This window comes from Otolemur garnettii, unplaced genomic scaffold (genome assembly GCF_000181295.1).
Source record: "Otolemur garnettii isolate 467f Iridium unplaced genomic scaffold, OtoGar3 scaffold00078, whole genome shotgun sequence".
NCBI classification, from domain to species: Eukaryota; Metazoa; Chordata; class Mammalia; order Primates; family Galagidae; genus Otolemur; species Otolemur garnettii.
The window spans coordinates 1,395,738-1,401,660 of NW_003852473.1; positions in this window are offsets into that span (position 1 = coordinate 1,395,738).

Genomic DNA, 5,923 nt, shown 5'->3' on the forward strand with positions numbered 1-5,923 from the left:
CATGGCATACATATACTTCATTTTATTAATCTACTCATGTATTGATGGGCACTTGTGTTGTTTCCATATCTTTGCTATTGTGAATTGTGCTGCTATAAACATTCAAATGCAAGTGTTTTTTCTATAGAATGACTTTTTTTCCCTTTGGGTAAATATTCAATAGTGGGATTGCTGGATCAAATAGTAGATCTACTTTTAGTTCCTTGAGGTATCTACATACAACTTTCTAAAGAGGTTGTACTAGTTGCAGTCCCACCAACAGTATATAAGTGTTCTTTTCTCTCCACATCCATGCCCATATCTGTTATTTTGGGGACTTTTGGATCAAAGCCATTTTTACTGAAGTTAGGTGATATCTCATGGTGATTTTGATTTGCATTTTCCTGATGATTAGAGATATTGAGTATTTTTCATATATTTATTAGTTATTTGTCTATCTTCTTTTAAAAAACTTCTGTTCATGTCCTTTGCCCACTTTTTAATAGGGTTGTTTGATATCTTCTTGCTTATTTGCATGAGTTCTTTATAAATTCTGGTTATTAGCTCTTTATGGGAGGTATAAAATGGAATTATTTCCTCCTATCTTGTAGGTGGTTCACTCTTTTGTTTCCTTGGCTGTGCAGAAGCTTTTTAATTTAATCAGATCCCATTTATTTGTTTTGGCTGTTGCTATGATTGCCTTTGGGGTCTTCTTTGTAAATTCTTTGCCTATGCCAATATCTATGAGTTTTTCCAACATCTTCTTCTAGAATTCTTATAGTTTCATGTTTTAGATTTAAGTGTGTTATCCATTATGAACACACTTTGATTTTTGTGAATAGTGAGAGGCGAGGCTCCTGTTTGAGTTATCTACATGTGGCTATCCAATTTTCCTGCACCATCTATTGAATAGGGATTCCTTTCTCTGTTGCATATTTTTGTCTGCTTTGTCAAAGATAAAATGGCAATATAAGGATGGTTTTATATCTGAGTTCTCTGTTCTGATCCATTGATCTGGGTCTCTGTTCTTGTGCCAGTATCATGCTGTTTTGGTTACTAGAGGATTGTAGTATAGCTTGAAATCTGGTAAAGTGATGCCTCCCAATTTATTCTTTTTGCTTAAGATTGCTTTAGCTATATTCAGAGTCTTTTATGGTTCCATATGATCATAAAATTATTTTTTCTAGATGTACAAAAAATTACATTGGTATTTTGATGGGGATTGCATTGCATCTGTAAATTATTTGGGGTAGTATAGATATTTTAGCAATGTTGATTCTGCCAATCCACAAACATATGTTTTTCCATTTGTTTACATCCTCTGTGATTTCCTTCCTCAGTGTTCCCAAGTTCTCCTTGTAGAGGTTTTTAACCTCCTTTGTTAAATACATTCCTCAGTATTTTATTTTCTTTGTTACTATTATGAAAGGTGTTGAATGTTTGATTTGATTCTCAGCTTAACTACTGGTGTATTAGAATATTACTGATTTTCATACTTCAATTTTGTAACCTGAGACTTTGCTGAATTTATTTATTAATTCCAGGGGTGTCATGATAGAATCTTAGGGGCTCTCTACATATAAGATCATACCAGCTTGGCACCTGTAGCTCAAGTGGCTAATACGCCAGCCACATACACCAGAGCTGGCAGGTTTGATTCCACCCAGACCTGCCAAATAACAATGACAACTACAACCAAAAAATAGACAGGTGTTGTGGAGGGCGCCCATAGTCTCAGCTACTTGGGAGGCTGAGGCAAGAGAATCACTTAAGCCCAGGAGTTAGAGGTTGCTATGAGCTGTGATGCCACAGCACTCTACCCAGGGCTACAGCTTGAGGCTCTGTCTCAAAAAAAAAAAAAAAAAAAAAGATTATACCATCAGCAAAGAGCAATAGTTTGACTTCTGTCTCTATTTGGATACCCTAGATTTCCTTCTCTTGCCTGATTGCTCTAGCTAGGCTTTACAGCACTATGTTGAACAGAAGTGGTGCCAGTGGGCAACAGTGGGTGATGTACGGTTCCAGTTCTAAGCAGGGATGATGATTTCAATTTTTCTTTGTTCAGTATGATCTTGGCTGTGGGTTTGTCATATATGGCTTTTATAATATAAAATTAAGATTTGTTCCATCTATGCTTATTTTGTTAAGAGTTCTTATCATGAAAGGGTGTTGAATTTTTTTTTTTTTTTGCAGTTTTTGGCTTGGGCTGGGTTTGAACCTGCCACCTGCTGTATATGGGGCTGGAGCCCTACTCATTTGAGCCACAGGCGCCACCCTAAGGTGTTGAATTTTGTAACATTCTTTTTCTGCATCAACTAACAGGAGCATATGATCTTTGTTTTTGCTTATATTTTTGTGGTGAATTACATTTATAGATTGGCATATGTCGAACCATCCTTGCTTCTCTGGGATGAAGCACACTTGATTGTGGTGGATTATTTTTTTGATGTGTAGCTGAATTTGGTTTGCTAAGATTTTATTGAGAATTTTTACATCTATATTCATAAATGATACTGGTTTGAGTTTTTGTTGTTGTTTGTTTTGTTGTTTCTTTTCCTGGGTTTGGTATCAAGGTAATACGGGCTTTGTAGAATAAGCTGGGGGAGATTCTTTCCTTCTTTATGTTATGAAATAATTTCTGTAGCATAGGTACCAGTTCTTTTTTGTAGGTCTAGTAAAAATTGGGTGTGAAAACATCTGGCCTGGGATTTTTTTTGTGATTGGGAGTTTTTTTTTTTTTTTTAGCCAGGGCTGGATTTGAACCCACTACCTCCAGCATATGGGGCCAGGGTCCTACTCCTTTGACCCACAGGAGCCACCTGGTTGGGAGATTTTTTATTGCTGTTTCCATTTCATTACTTGGTATTGATCTATTCAGGAATTCTTTTTTGTTGTTGTTGTTTTTTGAGACAGAGCCTCAAGCTATCCCCCTGGGTAGAGTGCTGTGACATCATGGCTCACGGCAACCTTCAACTCCTGGGCTCAAGCAAGTCTCCTGCCTCAGCCTTCCAAGTAGCTGGGACTACAGGTGCGTGCCACAACATCTGGCTATTTTTTGGTTGCAGCTGTCACTGTTGTTTGGTGAGCCCAGGCCAGATTCAAACCCGCCAGCTCCGGTGTATGTGGCTGGCGCCTTAGCCGCTTGAGCCACAGGCGCCAAGCCAATCTATTTAGGAATTTTATTTCTTTCTGACTGAGTCTAGGGACGTTATGTGTCTTAAAGAATTGTCCATTTCCAAGTTATAACCCAATTATAGCCCAAGAAAAAGGGGAAAGGGGAGAGGGAGAAGAGGGGGGAGGATGGGTGGAAGGAGAGTAATTGGTGGGACCACACCTACTGTGCATCTTACAAGAGTACATGTGAAATTTACTAGGTGTAGAATATAAATGTCTAACACAGTAACTAAGAAAATGCTTTGAAGGCTATGTTGACCAGTTTGATGAAAGCATTTCAAATTGTATGTAAAACCAGCACATTGTACCCCATGATCGCAATAATGTACACAGTTATAATTTAATAAAAAAATTGTCAATTTCCTCAATGTTTTCAAGTTTAAGTGCATGAAGATTTTTATAGTATTCAGAGATGGTATTTTGTATTTCCGTGGTATCATCTCCTTTTTCAGTTCTGAGTGAGTTTATTAGGGCTATTTCCTTCCTGTTTCTGCTTAATCTAGTGAGGAGACCTGTCAATTTTATTCATCTTTTCAAAGAACTCTTTGTTTCATTAATCTTCTGTATAATTCTTTCATTATTAATTTCATTTAGTTCTGCTCTGAACTTCATTTTGCTTTTCTTATGCTGGATTTGAAATTGGTTTGCTCTTCCTTTTCCAGTTCCTTGAGATGATTCATTAGATTGCTGATTTATGATTTTTCTGTATTTTAGATTTAGGCATTTATGGCAATAAATTTTTCTTTTATGCCTGCTTTTGCTGAGTCTCTCAGATTTTGATAACTTGTGTCCCCTTTTGTTGTTCTGATTTCCTTCTTAATTTCCTCCTTGACCTAAATATCATTCAACGGTATGTTGTTTAGTTTTCATGACTTTGTGTACAGATGAGTCTAGTTTTATTTCACTGTGGTCTGAGAAGATACATTTCTATTTTTTTGAATTTGTTGGGATATGTTTTGTGGCCTAGGTGTGATGAATCTTAGAAAATATTCCTTGAGCTAATGAGAAAAATATATATTCAGTGGTTTGGGAGTAGAATGTTTTGTAAATGTCTGGTCCATTTATTCCACAGGTCTGCTTGAGGCCATCATTTCTTTGCTAATTTTCTGCTTGGAGGATCTGTCCTGTCCTGTCCATGGGGTGTTAAAGTCCACAGCTATTATGGTGCTGCTGTTTGTCACTTTGTTTAGACCAAGTAGAGTTTGCTTTATGAATCTGGGTGCACCTATGTTAGCTACATAAATATTTAGGATTGTTATGTCTTCTTATTGAATTGTTCCCTTCACCCTTATAATGACTATTTTGCCTTTCTTTGCTTTTATTGATTTGAAATCTATGTTATCGGATATGAGAATGGCTACAGCTTTTTTTTGTTTTGCATTTGCATGGAATATTACCTTGAATCTAAACAAGTCTTTGGGGGTTAGATGTGTTTCCTGGAGACAGAAGATACTTGGCTTATATATTTTAAAATCTATTTAGCCTGGCTCGGCGCTTATAGCTAAGGCACCAGCCACGTACACCTAAGGTGGCGGGTTCGAATCCCCAGCCTGGGCCCGCCAAACAACAATGACGGCTGCAACCAAAAAGTAGCCAGGCATTGTGGCGGGCACCTGTGGTCCCAGCTACTTGGGAGGCGGAGGCAGGAGACTCACTTGAGCCCAGGAGTTGGAGGTTGCTGTGAGCTGTAATGCCACAGCACTCTACCCAGGGGGACAGCTTGAGGCTCTGTCTCAAAAAAAAAGAAAAAAATCTATTTAGCCAGCCTATGTCTCTTGAGTGCGGAATTCAAGCCATTCACATTTATTGAAAGAATTGAAAAGTGGGATATATTTCTGTTCATCCCGTTGAGTACAACTTTATTGCTTTGTTTTACCTCTTAACCCATTGTGATATCTGGGCTCTGACCTGTGGGTGGTTTTACACTAGTGGGTATTTATTGTGCTGATCCATTTATAATGCAGTTCTGAGTACTTCCTGAAGAGCAGGTCTAGTCTTGACAAATTCCCTCTGTGTTTACTTGTCTGGAAAAGTCTTTGTTTCTCCCTCATATAAAAAACTTAGTTTTAAGTTGTATAGAAAAAATCAACACATTGTACCCCACATATGCACAAATGTATTTATGATCTATGTGTATATGACTTAAGACAAATTAAAAAAAATAAAAAATGTAGTTTTCCAGATATAAAATTCTAGGGTCGTGGCTGGCTGCAGTGGATCCTGCCTTAATCCTAGCACACTGGAAGATTGAAGCAGGAAGACCACTTGAACTCAGAAGTTCAGCCTGAGCAAGAACAAGACCCCATTTCCACTAAAAATAGAAAAATAAGCGATGGTGGTGTGTCCCTATAGTCTCAGCTATTCAGGAGGCTGAGGCAGGAGGATTGTGTGAGCCCAGGAGTTTGAGGTTGCTGTGAGATAAGCTAAGGCTATGGTACTCTGGCCCAGGCAACAAAGCTAGACTCTGTTTAAAAAAAAAAAAATTATAGACTGGCTATTTTTCTTTGAGAAGACTGAGATTGAGGACTCAATCCCCTTTGGCTTGTTGAGAAATCTGTAGTTGAGGGTGGCACCAGTGGCTCAAAGAGTAGGGTGCTGGCCCCATATACCGGAGGTGGTGGGTTCAAACCTGGCCCCAGCCAAAAACTGCAAAAAAAAAAAAAAAAAGTCCTACTTATGGGCAGCGCCTATGGCTCAAAGGAGTAGGGTGCTGACCCCATGTGCCAGAGGTGGTTGGTTCAAGCCCAGCCCTGACCAAAAACTGCAAAAA